The following is a 17979-nucleotide window of genomic DNA, read 5'->3' as shown; positions in this document are numbered from 1 at the left end:
AAACAAAACAAAACAAAACAAAACAAAAAAACACTTTTTCCAGCCAAACAAGATCCCAGAAGAGAAAAACATTAAGATCTTTTAAATATACCTATAATTTGGATATCCACTTTCAATTAAGCTGAATGCTCTTTAAGAAAATCCTTTTAACACCTTATTACCTGACTTTAGCTGTGCCAAGCGGCCAATATTTCTGGCTTTCAAACTTTACTGAAAGCTCAGGGAAAGGAAAATCCAAGGTGGTTCATGTAGAGGAAGAGAATCAATAAATGGCAAAGGTCGCACACATATCAAAGCAGAAAGGAGTCATTTCTTTTTTTTTTTTTTAGGTGTATTATACATTTCTTTTCTTTTTTTTTTTAAATTATACTTTAAGTTTTAGGGTACATGTGCACATTGTGCAGGTTAGTTACATATGTATACATGTGCCATGCTGGTGCACTGCACCCACTAACTCGTCATCTAGCATTAGGTATATCTCCCAATGCTATCCCTCCCCCCTCCCCCCACCCCACAACAGTCCCCAGAGTGTAATATTCCCCTTCCTGTGTCCATGTGATCTCATTGTTCAATTCCCACCTATGAGTGAGAACATGCACACATATGTTTATTGCAGCATTATTCACAATAGCAAAGACTTGGAACTGACCCAAATGTCCAACAATGATAGACTGGATTAAGAAAATGTGGCACATATACACCATGGAATACTATGCAGCCATAAAAAATGATGCGTTCATGTCCTTTGTAGGGACATGGATGAAATTGGAAAACATCATTCTCAGTAAACTATCGCAAGAACAAAAAACCAAACAGGAGTCATTTCTTAAGCCAGGATTGAATCTTGGCTGTGTAGACGCTAAACAAAGCATTGCCACAGGGTTACACATCATGCTCTCAAGGACCTAAAACAAGAGGGAGGCCCATAGCAAACTTTGCTGCTGATCATTCAGAAAGTCATGCAAAGCACACCGGATTGGCTATCGCTTAAGACCAATCTCACAAATCCTTTTTCATAACTGAAACTTTACAGAGAATATAAACAGTGATCACTGGGGTCCTGGCCTGGTTAAAATGTTTTCCAAAAAGAAAAAAAAAAAAGTAACCCTCTCACATAAAAATTAACTGCTGACTAGATAGCGAAAAGGAAACAAAAGTTAAAGTGCAGGGTTGGAAAGATGCCTGGGGGAAGAACTTCATATTCTTTTGCAAATTGGTTCCTTTCCCCCCCGGGCATGGACCCAGCAGGAGTCTAGCCAGCCAGCTGTGCAGAGCCCAAGCCCCCAAGGCGGCCCTGGTGCCTGGATAGTGACTGTGGCTCATTCCTGCCATGCAGCTGGACTCTGCACACACATGTGGCAGTCAGGGCCATGCACCCAACTCAGCTGGGAGAGAAGGCGGGTGGGGAGCCACTGCTTGCCCAACCAACCCACAGGCATGCTTGTGGCTGTTGTGGTGGGTGTGGACCACCTCCCATATTGTAAAAGAAAAGAAAAGAGAGGGGAGGGGAGGGAAGGCGAGGGGAGGAGAAAAGATAGATGCTGTTACTGTCCTCAAAAAAAGAAGAAAAATGTCATAGGAACAAAATACTCAGAAATAAAAGTGAGAGGTTTTCAGTCCACATTTCACTCACCCTTCTTCATGTCCCAAGTTCTGGGTGCCAAAAGTGTTGAGAAAAAAAAAAAAGTTCTTGCCAAGTGACCAGGTAAAATTAGGCATGCAGACACTTTGCAGGGTGAGGGGGAATGGAATTTACTGGGCAAAAAGGAAAAAAATACTTTGCAAAGCGAGAGGGGTTCCTGTTAACAGGCCTCACAGATTGAATCCCAGGTCACCACACAGGAACTGATGACCCCAGGCTCCTGTCCCCTGCAAATGGCGTGAATTTCCTGAGGCTCCACCCCATCCTCCCCATGCCCAGGCCAGTGGGAGCTTCTCCCACGACCCTCCCTTATCGTCCTCCTGCATCTATCAGTTGCATGAAGTGGTGTATAGCACTGTTCACTTAAGGTTTCTATACTTTGGAACACTTCAATGTTTAAAAAAGGTATAGCTCAATTTTTAAAAGTTCTTGGTCAAACAATAAAGGAAACACTATTATAAAAAGAAAATTATTTAACAAATACTTACTTATGTCTACTATGTGTCAGGCACTCTGCTGGTACTTGTGGATACAACCTAAAGCAAAAACACAGAAAACTGGCATATACACTGAATCAGCCACTTTTATCCTTTAAACTATCACCAGCAACAAAAGAATTTTAAAATTCAGTAACTTTATATTCCAGAATGAATCCTACAAATACACCTTTTAAGAGTTTACATATGAAAGGTTTTATAAATAAATTCTACCTATACTTATGTGATCAATTCAAATTTCAGTTTTCCACAAAGGCTTTTAATCTCCTGCAGCCAACAGGGGCCTATCTTTAATTTAGACTCCTTTTGTATTCATAAAAGAAGTATCACACAACTCAGCACCTAATTGTTCTTGAAAAGTCTTGTGAATGTTAAATTTGTCTCCTACCCAAACTGTAAGTTCTTGTAAATTCCTTGAGAATAGAGATCATATCATATTTTTCTTTGGAATGTTTCACAATGCTTAGCAAAGTGTGGATTATGAGATATATGCTTAATTAGTTGTGGGTAGAGTGAATGAAAATTTCACTTAATCATAAAAATACTTAAGAATAGTTTAAGTTTCAGGAAAAATTAATTTTTAAAATAATTAATATCCAGCATTTTATTTTGCCATCTTCTACTAGCTCAATTTTCATATGCTTGAAAGAGATAAAAGTTATTATTGACATTCCATTCCATTCTGTTCCCTGAGGTTCAGTTCTGATAAGAACTGAAGAGAGGCTACCCTTATCTGCTTAATACCAGTATGTTTGCTTTAACTGAGGAAAAGCTTTATGGGTGAAACATTTATCTCTAAATATCTCTTTATCTCTTACAGTAATAGAACCCATGCTTTTTAACTAAGTATATAGTTGCTTAAAATGAGGACTGTATGTTCTAGCTTTCCTTGCAACTGGGTGTCACCATGTGACTTAAGTCTCGTAAATAAAATGTGACTGTAAGTGACAGGTATACTTTCTTTTTTTTTTTTTAATCAATTAGCTAAAAATTTAATTTACATACATGTTGGCCTGGATTAAAAACAAAAAAGTTAGTTTCCATAAATAGCAGACTTTAGGGCTGTATGACCCAATGACTAAAAATAAAACCAGGAAATTTTTACTAAAAGCTCAAGGATAAAAATGAACACTGGCTGGCTATTGAACTCCACATCTGACAATAATTACTGACAGTTTAAAAATGATATCCACAATATAACCTCAAGAGGACCAGGTTTATTTGTCCGACAGAGCAGCTCAAAATGTTGAGGCATCACTTGTTTGGATTATGATGGGTTATTCTCAAAGTTTATTTATTTAGAAGGGGAAAGTGATTATAGAAAAATACTTGAAGTAATTTGCCAGTGAAGTCACAGATTCTAACAATAATCCACATCTTAGATTTTAAGTGTGTAGTTTCATAGTTTAAACAAATTCTGTCAAAGAGCTAGTGAATATACTTTATCACTTTAACTTTCCATGAAAACCAAATAAAAATCACATCTGAATGATTTACTTCTATGCTTTTATCTGATTGTATACATATGATGTACTACACATCCAAGTACAAGAGGCAGTTATCTTCTCTGAGAGGTGCAAGAGTTGTTCTTTCATGAATGCCCTCTAATAGTGAAACCAGCAATTTTTATATATGCATTCATGTGCATATATACGTACTTCAAAAAGCAAAGCGTCATCTCTTCGTCCATTGTTAACTTAATGGTAAGAATGGGGGCCAGCAGGCATCGGTGGAGTACCAGAAGGTCCTGAAGGCACTTGGAAAGGATTACTAGGAGTAGGATAGAGTCCTGGTGTGGGATACGATCCTGTAGGGGCAGGATATGGTGCTGGTGGTCCCCAGGCTCCTAGTGGAACGGTGCCCCATGGAACAGGTGGTGCTGCCCGAGGCTTGGGGAGTAGGAGGAATAGGATATGGCCCTGGAGATGGATAGGGCATATTAGGGGTAGGATACTGCCCTCCCATTCCTGGCACCCAAGGTCCAGAAGACATGGATCCCCATGGACCTAAAGGACCAGCTGCAGCTGGATCTGTGGGTAGCACCATATGGTCTGGGTAGCTCTGGAAAGGGCATATTTGGTATAGGATATGGCCCTATGGGCCAGGGCCTGGCACAGTTGAGGCTGGATAAGGACCACCAGGTGGAGGGCATGATGGTTCAGAAGGAGTAAAGGGTGCTAGGGGTCCTGGAGGTGGTCCGGTGGGAGGCACGGAGAGATACATTCCTGTTGGTACTGGTCCAAAAGGCACAGTGGAGGGTGTTGCACTTGGTGGGAGTCCAGATGGCACCGAAGGTGGAGCACTCGGATTATTCCAAGGGTTGGAGCCTGGTCAGCTTTGAGGAGGTTGGCCAGGTTTTGTATTGCTCACAGCAGAGGTTTTGGCAGGGGAGTGTTCAGGTAGTGCATCTGCCAACGAAAATTCATCAGACATTTTCCCAGCAATATCCGAGACTGCAGGAGGGTCTAGAAGCGGCGATGTGTCCAAGGGACTGGGCCCTGAAGAAGCAGGCGCAGCCTGACTGACTGCAGCGAGAGCAGCGGCGGCAACAGCACCAGCAGCACCAGCAGCGTACGGCTCCTCCTCGATAGGTGTACTTTCAACTTATGTTCCCAAAGATATGTCCTTTTCTTCTCCTCTTCCTTTAGACTGCTGCTTGAAATATATATGGTCATGACTGTGAGCCATTTTTAACTATTAGATGAAAACAACACTCTAGAAATGGCAAAGTGACAAGAAAGAAGGTACTCTCGTCCCGGGATGACTAAATTGAGAAAGCAACTACACAATTTCAGGAGTACCCATCACTAGCCTATTATATGAGAAGAAAACTCTATTAAGTTGTTGGTTTGGGGTCTCATATCCTAACTTATCTCTTGGAGGAATGATAGAAAGACAACAGTTGGTAAGGAATGATTCTTCCCTTTTCACACAATGCTTTAAGGATAAATATATTTCAGCCCCAAACTTTGGTGGATTATTTGCTTGTATAAGAAAGTCAAATCTAGTTTCAGATATTAAAGGCTAGATAAAAATCATTAGTTTTGAAGCTAATTACTTCTAATTTTCTTTTCTCTAGGTCCCATGCACACACACTAACATATGTTCATAGGTATACCCACATTTATCATGGGGTATCACCTGGCATTTAGGGAACCAACTGGACACCAGGTTAAATTAACCAGTGACAACTGTGACTTGTAGTTTTTATTTCATATGTTTATATTGACTGAGAATGGTGTTGCTTTTTGCAACCTAATCTATGACTGCATTCTTGAAATTGGATTTTGTCTGATTTTTGTATTTTATAAAAATTTAATATCTCACTACCTGATTGGAAGTAGTTTAAAATATTTTTGCAATGAACAATTCATAATTTCAAGGACACCAAAAGAAACATGGCTTTCATATTGCATATTCACTTCAAAATTTATATAGCTATACATTCCTCAACACATTAAATGTTCCCTGTATTTTCAAACATCCTCTACTTCTTCCCTCCTGTGTCCCAGGAAAACTTCTCTCTACCAAGGTTAAGAATAACTTCACCCACAGACTTCAGTGTATCCTTGTCTGCCTTTACCTTATTATTTCCTTACTTGATTCACTTCTTATAGGTTCTTTCCTTCTATTTATATGTTTTGTTTTCTATCCTAAAAACAACATGCAAGTAACAGCTTTTTTCTGGACCTTGATATTTCTTCCATATATTGCCCTGCTTTTTTCATTCATTTATTAGACAAAAACAATTATCATCACTGTTTTCACTTTCTCACTTCTCATTTACTCTCTTACACTTGACATCTAATGCCATGCCTACCATGTTACTAAATTGCTTCAAATCATCAATCACTTAAATTTCCAAAGACATTTACTCAATCTTCACCCTCCTTAACTCTGAAGCAGGAATTACCTGGGTGATTGAAGAAAACTTTTTAAATATACTCTTCGTTTATCTCATAACTCTTTAACCTCTCTTTTTTTCTCCTTCATTGGCTCTCTTTCTTCCTTTCGGTACTAATTTTCCTGGATATGTACTGTTTTTTACCCTTTCCATGGTAATATTTTTTAAAAATTTCTTTTGAGGAACTACTCTTTCCTCCCTTTTATTCTGGCACTATTTGGTTTACTATATCTTCATTTTTTGTTTTACTTTTTAAAAATATTGATTATTATTATTTGAAATTTTTTCTTTTCATAGGTTATTGGGGCACAGGTAGTGTTTGGTTACATGAGTAAGTTCTTTACTGGTGATCTGTGAGATTTTGGTGCACCCATCACCTGAGCAGTACACACGCACGCAATTAGTAGCCTTTTATTCCTCACCCCCTTCCCACCCTTTCCCTGAGTCCCAAAGTCCATTGTGTCATTCTTATGCCTTTACATCCTAATAGCTTACCTCCCACTTATGAGTTGAGAATGTAAGATGTTTGGTTTTCCATTCCTGAGTTACTTCACTTAGAATAATAGTCTTCAATCTCATCCAGGTTGCTGTGAATGTCATTAATTCATTCCTTTATATGGATGAGTAGTATTCCATCGTATATATATACCACAGTTTCATTTTTTTGTTTTTCAAATTTCCTATCTTACCATCTAGTCTATTGAATTCCTTCTTTTTTTTCTCTTATGTGACCTCACTTCTTGAATCCTCCATGCTCTTCTCCAATGTATACTGCTTGCTCTCTAGACTTGCTGCACAGCCATCTTGCAGAGATTTGTCCTTACCTTTCTCTAGCATCAGCATAACTTTTTGTCCTTATTTTGTTGGATTGTATGGCCTAGTGACATTCCAAAAGATCACCCAGGAGAAAAATATTCTACATCCTTGTTAGTCTGAAAATATCTTTATTTTACTCTCACAGTTAATTGATAATTTGAATGAGTATAGACTTGTAGACTGAAAAACATCTACAATTACAATTTTGAAAATATTCTGTCATTGTCTTCAGGTATGCAGTGATGCTGATAGCATCAGTCCCTATTCCTTTGTTGGTTATAAGTCTTTTATGTTTAGGAACTTTGGGGATTTCTTCTTCTTCATAATTTTTATTTGTGGCATTACATGATAATATCTCCAGGCATGAGTCTTTTTTAATCTATTTTTCAATACCCTGAGTCTACTCAAATCTGAAAAGTTATTTTCTTCTCTGCTCTAAAAAAAAAAAAACTTATAATTTTCTCACTCCCCCTCCCCTTTTTTTTAAAAATCTTTCTCATCTACTGGTTGAGCCTATTGGATTGGCTCTCCATGACATTCTTATGTTTTCTTTCTTATTTTCTCTCTGCTATGTATACTATATTCTTATAAGATTTCTTCGATTTAATCTCCAGTACTTGAGTTTTTAAGTTAACAAATTTTTAATGTCTGGTAGCTCTTTTTGTTCTATCGTTGCTCCTTTTTCAAAGTATCTTATTCATATCTTGTAGACATAATATGTTCTGAATTCCATATTAATTCGGGTGCTTCTTTAAAATCTTTTATTTATGCTTCCTTGCCTTCTTTAGAGTTAGTTTTTCTATGTTTTTCTTTGTATTTTTCTCTCATGATGCTGATTTTCCTTATTTGCCTGTTAATTCTTCATGTTTGTTCATATATATATATATAAAATTGGTAGTTGATGCAGTTTTCTTTTTGTAGGTAAGAGGTCTGCCAGTTCTCTCTCTCTCCTATGTAGGAATTGTGAATACGTGGCTGGGTTAGGTAGGACAGGGCCAGGAATGCCAAATATGAAGTTTCACTTTACATGAGTAGGCAATTAGCTTATTCTCAGGATGCTGGCCCTGAATGCTTGAATAAGAATGTTTTTCCTTTGTGTCATCAACCTAAAAGTCTTCACTTTTCTGTACTAGTTATTCAATTAATTTGGAGAAGATTTGGGGGGTCAGTTTTGGTCTTTTTGTCTGGTGGCAGATATTAATATCTTTTGCTTGCTCTCAGTCTATATGGATGAGAAAGCGAAATGTGTATGGTGATAGATTCAATTGTGCCATATTTTATCCCCATTTTCAGCCCTTATTCTCACTTCTGCCCTATCCTGTGTAGCTTCTCCATTATATTTTTTAGGCTATGGTTTTGGTCAAATCACTACTATTTGCTTTGTATCCCAACACATTTTTGAAATTTCATTTGCTTTTCTTGACATCATCTACTTTTTTCTACTCATGTAAGTGCATGCATACAGGCACACATCATCTTTACTCCTTTACTTATTCTTCATTTTTTCTGTTTCTTCATTTTTATTTCTATGGTGTGTAGGAAAGGATAGTAGGCAAATGATATGCCGAGTTCACCATATTGAACAGTAATTCAAGAAAAACCCTTTATATATTGTAAGCACATATTTTGAAACCTGGGTAAAACATATTGCAGGATTCTCCGAAGCTGATTGTTCCTTGGCCCATATGCCCACCTCTACAACATTCTTATTCAAAGGGAAATGAAATTACTTTGGGAGAAGCTCACATTTTTTGAGTTGTTTGGTACTTTTAAAAAATCATCTTACTAGTTAAGAAAGAGGAAAGAAATGGTGGTTGAGGAGGCAAACAACACTGTCTGCCATGGTAGTAATCTAACTTTTTTCTTTTCTAATATCATTTATTTAAAAGACTAGAAAAACATTTTAGAATTGAGTCTTTTATTAATCAGCATTCCTCAAAGGTTAAGCATCAACTTCAGAGCACGAACTGCACTGGAGTGCAGTAAAGATGGAATTTTAAGACGCGGTGTTGCAGGATAAGGCAGGGGTGAAAAAGGGCAGGGAAGAACTGACTGACAATAGATAAAATAAGAAAGGCCTAGAAGCTGAGGCTATGGCACACTGGTGAGCTAGGCAGACCTAGTGGACACACATACTGAAGGAGGTATCCAGAGATTGATGGGCTGGAAATGGTTCTGAAACTTGGCAGCCCATCCTTACAACCCATGAAGTGACAAGTCTGATAATGAAAGGCTAACATACTAAGGATAATGAAACATAGAAATGAAAAAAGTCAAAAGCATGAATGATTTTGTTGAGCTGTAAGAAATAGGTTGGAAACACTTCCACCTTGAAATTTTCTGTTCTTGAGACAATTTTGAGATAATTTAAGGCACTCTTTGCAAAATAATCATGTTACACACGTACATAAGACACACACAAACATATATAATTTTACCTAAATGTGTTCATATTATGTATAGATTGTGTTGCAAGCTCTTTCATACAACTGTACATTTTGGACATATTACCATATCAAGCAATACAGATTCACATTATACTTTTTTAATGCCTCTATATTTAGAGATGTATTACAATTTATTTAAATAAATCCAATATTGAGCCTTTCTTTGGTATGATACTTTTTTTTTTTTTAAGACAGTGTTTCACTCTGTTACCCAGGCTAGAGTGCAGGGGTGCGATAATGGCTCACTGTAGCCTTGACCTCCCAGCTTAAGTGATCCTCCTGCCTTAGCCTCCTGAGCAGCTGGGACTATAGGTGCATGCCACCACACCCAGCTAATTTTCATTTTTTTTTTTTTTTTTTTTGGGGAAAGGGTTTTGTCATGTTGCACAGGCTGGTCTCAAACTCCTGGGCTCAAGCAATTCACCTGCTTCAGCCTCCCAAAGTACTGGGATTACAGCTGTGAGCCACCACACCCAGCCATATGATACATTTTTAAATGCAATGTGGAGTTTTGTTTTGTTTTTCAATTAGAGATGGGGTCTTGCTCTGTTGCCCAGACTGGAGCTGAATGGCATGATCATAGCTCACTGTAGCCTCAAACTCCTGGCCTCAAGAGAGCCTCCAAATTCAGTCTCCTTAGTAACTAGGACTACAGGTATGTACCATCAAGTCTGACTATTTTTTTTCTATTTTTTGTAGAGATGGGAGTCTTCCTATGTTGCCCAGGCTGCTTTTGAACTTCTGGCTTTAAGTGATCCTCCTGCCTCAGCTTCCCAAAGTACTGGGATTACAGGTGTGAGCCACTGCGCCTAGCCCACTGCAATGAGTTTTAATTGGTTTCCCAGCCATGCACTAATTTCAACCCACCCTACCCAATATTGCCAAAATAATCTCCCAATCCCATTTTGTGACTGCCAAACACTGACTGCCTATTATACTCAATTCTTTAAATTTAAAATTGAGTCTCCTTATAGACTAGTTTGTTTACATTTTAACTTTGTCACTACCTTCTATTAACAATGTTCCATTACAGATAAATAGGTTACTCATTATCTAGAATGCAGTTATAGTCTTGTTTCTTGTCTTTGCTCATGGCATACTTTCTGGACGGTCTTTCTCTTTGTCATCAGGGCCATTTTCATTAGGTTGTCTTTCCACTAACATTTGGGGAAGCTGGGCTTGATGGCAGGTACCTGTAGTCCTAGCTACTTGAGAGGGTGAAGCAGAAGAATCATTGAGCCCAGGAGTTCACGGCTGTTGTGCACAATGATCATGCTTGTGAATAGCCAGTGCACTTCTGCTTGCGCAATACAGCAAGACCCCATCTCTTGAAAAAAAAAAATGGGGAAACCCTGGGGACTATAAAGAGGACAAAGATAGTTCTTAGAGTTCAATGAAGTAAGACCATCCCTCAGTGTCCACAGGGGATTGGTTCCAGGACACTCCCACATACCAAAACCCCAGGATGCTCAAGTCCTTACACAAAATGGTATAGTATTTGCATACAAACTATGCACATTGTCCCATATACCTTAAACCATCTCTAGGTTACTTATAATACCTAATACAATGGAAGTGCTATGTAAACAGTTGTTACATCCATATTGTTTAGGAAATAATGACAAGAAAAAAAGAGTCTGTGCATGTTCAGTGCAGACATTACCATTCTTTTTTTTTTTTTTTTGCAATTGTTTTTGTTCCAAAGTTGGTTGACACATATACAGAAGCCATGGATACAGAGGGCTAACTGAATTTCCTTCCAGGCCAGGACTATTTAATAGAAATATGATGCAAGCCACCTATGTAATTAAAAATTTTCTAGAAGTCACATAAAAAGTAAAAATAAAGTTGAAATTAATTTTAACATATTTTATTTGATCCATTATATATTATTTCAACATGTAATCGACATAAGAATTACAATATTTTACATTTGTTTTCTAAGTCTTTGAAATCTGGTGTACATTTTGGACTCATTGCATGTCTCAGTTTGGACAAGCCACATTTCAAATGTCAAGAGACGTATTTAACTGGTGGCTACCCCAATGGATAGGGCAGTTCTAGGTAGTCTATTTTCAGTTCCTCTCTTCTCCCTTAAGCCTCTGGAACTGTGATGGGAATAATCTGTCATGTGAATTCCTAGCACTTATCAGCACCTCTCATTATCACTTGGCCTCCTTGCATTATTTATTTTTGTGATGCATTTGTCTTGTCTCATGAACTAACTTGTAAACTCTATGAAGTCCAGGACCAAAGACACATGTAATCTCAAGATTGGAAATATCTTTAACAAAACCATCAACTAATTATTCTGTTGATGTGTGGCTCCCCTGTACCAAGTCCCTATTAAGTGAGCTTCAGAATCTCCTTGAAGCAAAATTCTGTGGTTGAGGTATTCACACATGCTAAGGTAGGCAATTCTTTGGGTCGTGCTACAAGGGCATCTTCTTTTCAGGATCTTAAATCTGTTCCCTGAAGTTTGCATCACATGAAACAAATCAACTTCACATGATAGGTCATTTCATATTTGGAGAGAGTCCAGTAGTTTTCTCTCTTCTAGGTGAGTCCTGGAAGGTTTAATCAATACTTCTTCACTTGCCCTGTTTTTGAGTTCTCTTCATCATTTTGCTCTTCCCTGATATAATGCCAGCTTGATTAAAGTCTTCTTCAAATGCTGAACACAGCACTTCAGAGGTGGTCTGACTAGTAAAGACAATAACTGGATCACTATTGGCTGCCTCTACAAAACAGTTCTACCAGGCCTCGGGGCACATTACCTTGAGGAAGCGGGAATGGCAGAAGAGAGCCACAACAAAAATATTAACTCATACTATCTTTGCATTGTTGGCTTTTAGTCTAGAACTCTTTGCAGATAAACCACACAATTCTTTAGGTTAGTTTTTCTTCGTATCTTCCTATCTTTTCAATCGAGTTAGGGAATCTTTGGGCTTTCTGTTTTTGGAGGAGGTCTTCTGACCGAAGGGCCGACTTGCAGAGATCACTTTGAGGGAACTAAGCTGAGAATCCAGAAAGCTTATGGAAAACAGGCCTTGACACCAGAGAACCATGTATACTCTCTAGCAGCCAGAGGGCTTTGGCTGAAAACGACGATAGCAACTACCTGTTTCTTCATTCAAATTGCTCTCCTTTCCTTTACCTTTAATAGGAATTATTTCCTCCACATATTTACCTTACAGAGAAGGGCGGGGAGAAGACGCGGCAGACTGAAGTAAATGCAGGGAAAAAACTCACAGGTAGAGAGGTCGAGTCGGCAGGCCTGGCCCGTTGCGGGCAGCCAGGGTAAAGCGGAGCGTCCCGCTCCCGCCCTGGGGCGCATCCTCGCCGCCGCCGGGACCTTCCGCCTCTGCTCCTCCGAACCCAGCGGACTAGAGGCTGGAGGCGGGAGGCGGAGCGGAGCGGCGCGCGCACGCGGGCGTGGCGGAGGGCCCGGAGTCGACGAGTCGACGTGCCGACGTTGGCGCTGCAGCGGGGCGGTGACGTGTAGGCCGGCGCCAGCTCCACTCTGTCCCTCCTCGTCGGGTCTGTGCGTCTGTGCGTCTGTCTCTCTGACTGATGGTCCTCACACGCGGTTCCCTGTGACTGGGCGCGACCCCGGCAAGCGCGGCTTGGAGGGCGGACGGGGCGCGGCGGTACAGCTGCCCGCTCGCATCTTTGGCCCTGCGCTCAGCTCCTCACCCGGCGTGGGAAGTTAAAGTAAAACCGAAAGGGAAGAAGGCGCGGTGGCAGGAGCTGACAGAGTGATGGGAAACGCGTGAGCCGGGCCGAGAGGTGAGGAGGTGGAGGTGGAGGTGGGAGGACGAGAAGGGTCGCCGCGGCCAGGGGAGCTGGCTGGAGGCGGGGACGGCGAGGCGGGCTACGCGACCCGCCAGAGATTCTCTTCCTGCCTCCGGGGCAAGTCCCGACCTGTCATCCTTTTCGGTGGCTTGAGGTCGAGTCCGGGGTCTCGCAACAATACCGCCCATTCCTAGAGTTTGTAGGTGGGGTTGGGGATAGAAAACTTAACCTAAGCTACATATTGTCCAAGTGTTAAGCCACAACGTGACCAGATGAGGTTTTTCTGTCCCATGCATGGGTAATTTGTTTTCTTTTTTTCTGTTACAAAGCCTTGATAACTTCGTTTTCTTCACGTAGATTTGGGGAAAGAAATCTTCCTCATATTTTTCCCCCAACACACTGGAAAGTAAATAGGTAGCTGACCGTGGTGGATTGTGGGTGAATTTCGCAATCAAGGAGCCTATAATGTCATTTTGAAATAAATAAATGTGTATGTGGGTGCTAGGGAGGTTTTGTGAGTACTGGGCAGTCATTTCAAATAGGTTTCTTATAAATTAACTTACTCATGGAATGCAGTGTGCTAATGGTATTTGCTATTCTTTGGTTTAAAAGAAGCATAATTCTAGGGGCTGGTAAAAGTTTGATGTGTTGTCACTTGTGCATTCAAACTCATGGTTACGTTTTCTTTCTTTCCGTAGGTTAGGTTAGATTGATAGCCATTTTCTCCATCACCAGATTTTATGTTTCATAGATTGAAATCCTTTTTCTGATTCTCAAAGTTCTCAAAAGTTGAGAATTAAGCTTTTGGTTTTACTATGGATTGTGCTCCAGTTTATGTTGTCTCTTTTTTTTAATGATGGTTATAATAGTCTTGCATGAGAAAAATGATCCTTAAAGATGCTCTTAAGCTTAGGCTAAATAATCCTATTTATATGAGAAATTAATTTTTCATGGTTCAGCTTTCTTGATCCCTGCTTAACAGTTTTTTGTCATTCATTCATTCAAGTCTTCCTATGTGTCAAACGCTGGGCTAGGCCTAGGAGAGCAAGAGAGAGACAATCTCTGTGCTCATGAACTTTCTATAATCCAGCAGCCTCCTTTTAAGAGAGAATCTTGACTAGGGTTCTTTCTCATGCCATGGATCTGTAGTTGACCAAAACAAAGCTTTTAAAAGAAAAAGTTATTGTCAATGTATATATGTAATTGGCATTGAAAGAGGAACAGATGATCTTGCTTTAACAGCATGATTTGATATTGCCTTTGATCAAAAAGTAGTATATGTACCAGTGGTTTGCCATTTCAGAAGAGTAAGTTTTTCTTTTTCAAAGCTTGTTTAAATATAAAGTTCACAGTTCTACCTCAGTTTCTACCTCAAAAAAAATAAATAAATAAAAAGCTTTTTCTTTTGAGGTAGAAATCAGTTTCTTTCCAGTCTTCACTTTGGTCTGATTGATCTCCTGTGTATCTCTGGAACCCCTAGGCTCAAGCAGTCCCCCTGCATCGGCCTCCCAAAGTGCTGGGATTACGGGCCCCATTTTGCCTTTTTGTATGCTAATGAATTGACTAAGAATTTTGTCTTTGCTAGCTGGCTGCTCCTAGTAGCTTCAGGATGGGGGCTGGCTACCAGAAAGATCAAGGAATTATTTGAAGGTTGGGACTTTCATCCCCACCCCCTAACTGCTTAGGGAGGTGAGAGAGGGGCTGAAGATTAAGTTGATCACCAGTGGCCAAAGGGTTTAATCAGTTATGCCTATGTAGTGAAGCCTCCATAAAAACTCAAAATGACAGGGTTCATAAAGCTTCTGAAAGCTGAACATGTGGAGATTCCTTGAGGTGGTGTGCCCAGGAAGTACTTGGAAGTTCTGCATGGAAATTCCCTTCCCTTATAAATTACCCTATCCTATGTATCTATTCATCTGTATCCTTTGTAATATCCTTTATAATAAATCGGTAAACGTGTTTCCCTGAGTTCTGTGAACCACTCTAGCAAATTAACTGAACCCAAGGAGGGGGGTCATGTAATCCCCAATTTATAGCTGGTCAGTCAGAAGTACAGATAAAAAAGCCTGGAGCTTGTAATTGGCATCAGAAGTGGTGGGCAATCTTGTGGGATTGGGCCTTCAATCTGTGGGATATGACAGTATCTCTAGATAGTGTCAGAAATGAATTGGAGAACACTCATCTGATGTCTGCTGCAGAAGTGATTGCTTGGTGCATGGGGAGAAACTCATACACATTTTGTCACAGACATCTGTGTTGATGGCAGAGGAAAAACGGTTTGAGTTTTTTCCACTCTCACAAGAGGGCAGGCGTAAATTCCTTCAGTCTGCCTTCCAGAGGCTCATGGATTAGGGTGGAATGAGAATTTTGTCTTTCAGACATAATCTGTGCTAGGCCCTTTTCCACTGGACTTTCGTGGGAAGAGTTATAATACATACTGCCTAATATGTGCTGGGTCTGTTCCACGTTTTCTTGTGCTCGTTTCATCTTTGTGGGATATTCTGGAATTTTCTTTTTGACTATGCTTGTCCTTATCTGGTGTTAAAATATTTTTTTTATTTGTTTTCCCAAGGACATTTAAAGGAAAAGCCTTCCTTATCCTGTGCTAAAAGTAAAATTAACACAACTTTGGGGGGGAATATTCTGAATATAAAGACTAATTTGCTTTATAGTTATGAGCCTGTCCAGGATTTTTTTCCCCCACCTTTGAATGGGAAACCTAGTTAGAGGATAAGTTAGAGAATAAGACCCCATAGAAATTTTGTTGTTTTTAACCATTATATATTTTGTATTGTGTGAAAAGTGTTTATGTGTTTTATTATTTTTGTCATGCTTTCTCTGTTCTGCATGCTTCAGATGTGTTTCCTAACTCGATTGAGAACTATTCAGGAGCAATTCCTTCTTGCTTAAGAATGAGTTAGCATCTAAAGTGAACTTGTTAGGTGGAAACTGTGAATAGCTAAGATTACCTTTGAGAATCCCTTAAAAGGACATCAAGTTGGCATAACATGCTGTCTCTCAGCATGTCCTACACAGCCATGTTTTTCATCCTGACTTGGAATGTATCACAGTTTCTTTGGATGAACTCCCAGTGAAAAAGTTGCTCTGTGTTTGGTCACCACCTTGTATGTTTTTTAAAAAAAGAGAAAAAGTGTTAAAAACTAGAATCATGCAATGTAGCAAGATGCTCACATTTTGAGATGCATGTAGTGATTGAAACAGACTAAAAGAGCAAGATTCTTGTTGCCCATCCCCCATTCACTCTGGAGCAGATATTCAATAACTGAAATGGTAAGCAGAATCTCTAGTAATTATTGTTTTTGTCTGTCTCTGCCTTCCTTTTTTTGGCCTAAAGTGTTTGGTAGATTCAAGAAAGTTAAATGTGCCTAGACTCTGCTGTATGAACCAATTGATGGTAATAAGGTTTAATACAAGTAAGAAATTAAATTATCTTTAGGATTTACCATGAAAAAATCACCCCCTTTTGAAATCGCATAATGGAGGATTATAAATATGTGTCGACGATGGTTATTTTCTGAGTTCTGATCTTGCTAATGTTAACAATATCACAACTCAATTTTTAAAAAAGGCACAATAAAATATAAATATTCTTATTCACTGTTTAATATTTATTCACTGTTCATTTTTCAAGGTGTGGTTTGTGGGTACAAGATTCTATTTTAAGTACTGAAATCTTAAATTCTAATTTTACTCCATTTACAACCTACTCCTTCATGTCAGTGTTTTTATCCCTTAATCTGCATTATATCACTTTGACTATTTTTGTCCCTTTAATAATTCCCTAGTATCCATAATTGCCAGTAACTAAGTGCTGACTTTAAACTTATTAGGAAATATAGTTTGGCTGTTTTGGAGATCTTTTCATATTTTTATAACGAAAAAATACAGTAACTATCTTTTCCTAAAGTTGCTATCAAGCAGTCAGACCATCTTTAGAGTTTAGAAACACAGGTTTGGTTTAAGAAGAATAAACATTACAATTTTAAATGTAGTACTTCAGAATAGTGTGTACTGGAATTCTAGCTCACTGATTATTGGTTAATATCATCTTGCAAAAGGAAATATGCTACCATCAGTTTAGTTTTCTCCTTATTTGGAATGTAAAAAAGGGCAGTTACATTTTTAAGACTTTCTTTTTACCTGTACGTATGTTTAATTAACAATTTAAAGATTTGTTCAGATAGCCACAGCCAGTACTTCTGACGAACAGAAGTAGGCTTTTAGGGTTTCAATCCTTTAGAAATTATATTTGTTCTGGGGCATTAAATATTTATTATTAACAGAATTTTTCATTTATATATTTGTCATTTAGTGGACCATATTAAATGTGGAGTAAAAATTAGTAAGGTAAAAATTGATATGTAGGCCAGTTTTTCTTAATCCTTATTCACTGTGATCTTACCAGAAATTTTAACTATGAATGTTATGATTCATCTTTAAGACCTCCTAGTTGAACATCTTTTCCTTTCATCTAGGCCTAAAGTTAAGCACTTAATAACCCTTATCATTTAGGCTTCATTGTTCCACTGCCTCTGTGTTACAAAACCTTAACCCTAGTTCACACCAACCTTTGTTCCTATGCCAGATTATTGCCACCTTAAATTGTTTGCAGTATGAGCTGAGCATTCATTGCTACCTGAAAAATATTTCTTCTATTATTGTGGGTGGTAAGTTCAGACTTTTGCCTCTGTGTTAGAAAAAATCCCACCTCATCACCTGTTTGAACAGTCTTAGCATATCTCAAATAAAATCAGAGTCATTTTGGTGGAACTCCCTTTTACCATGTTTTTCTCTCCTCATTCACCCTCTGCTTAACCATGTTATAACCATATGCACTTCCACTCATCCTTCCTTCCG

At 38.9% G+C, this 17979-nt stretch overlaps 2 protein-coding genes and 1 pseudogene across 9 annotated transcripts in view; 1 reads left to right on the top strand and 2 right to left on the bottom strand.

The window, feature by feature from the left end:
- The window catches only part of GRIK2 (glutamate ionotropic receptor kainate type subunit 2), a 1183164-nt gene extending 1170463 nt beyond the window's left edge, over positions 1–12701 (bottom strand). For 3 of the 7 annotated variants that reach the window (XM_063605420.1, XM_034962600.3, XM_055113985.2), the window contains exons 1-2: positions 12559–12691; positions 2131–2178 (exon numbers count right to left, since the gene is read on the bottom strand). The gene's annotated coding sequence lies outside the window, so the exon portion shown is untranslated. Of the gene's footprint in view, positions 1–2130; positions 2179–12496 lie in introns of all 7 variants that reach the window. The other 4 variants (XM_034962599.3, XM_063605422.1, XM_063605421.1 and 1 more) reach the window with 2 other exon arrangements.
- Positions 2419–4594, bottom strand: LOC129398024 (MAPK-interacting and spindle-stabilizing protein-like; annotated as a pseudogene).
- Positions 12702–12733: 32 nt separating the features above from the next.
- Positions 12734–17979, top strand: part of ASCC3 (activating signal cointegrator 1 complex subunit 3) — a 375365-nt gene continuing 370119 nt past the window's right edge. The window contains exon 1 of one of the 2 annotated variants that reach the window (XM_008978084.5): positions 12734–13095. The gene's annotated coding sequence lies outside the window, so the exon portion shown is untranslated. The remainder of the gene's footprint in view (positions 13096–17979) is intronic. The other variant, XM_003824353.6, reaches the window with a different exon arrangement.

The sequence above is a fragment of the Pan paniscus genome, chromosome 5 (assembly GCF_029289425.2).
Source record: "Pan paniscus chromosome 5, NHGRI_mPanPan1-v2.0_pri, whole genome shotgun sequence".
Taxonomy (NCBI): Eukaryota; Metazoa; Chordata; class Mammalia; order Primates; family Hominidae; genus Pan; species Pan paniscus.
The sequence above is the reverse complement of the archived record's forward strand: the minus strand, read 5'-3'. Positions and strand labels throughout refer to the sequence as shown.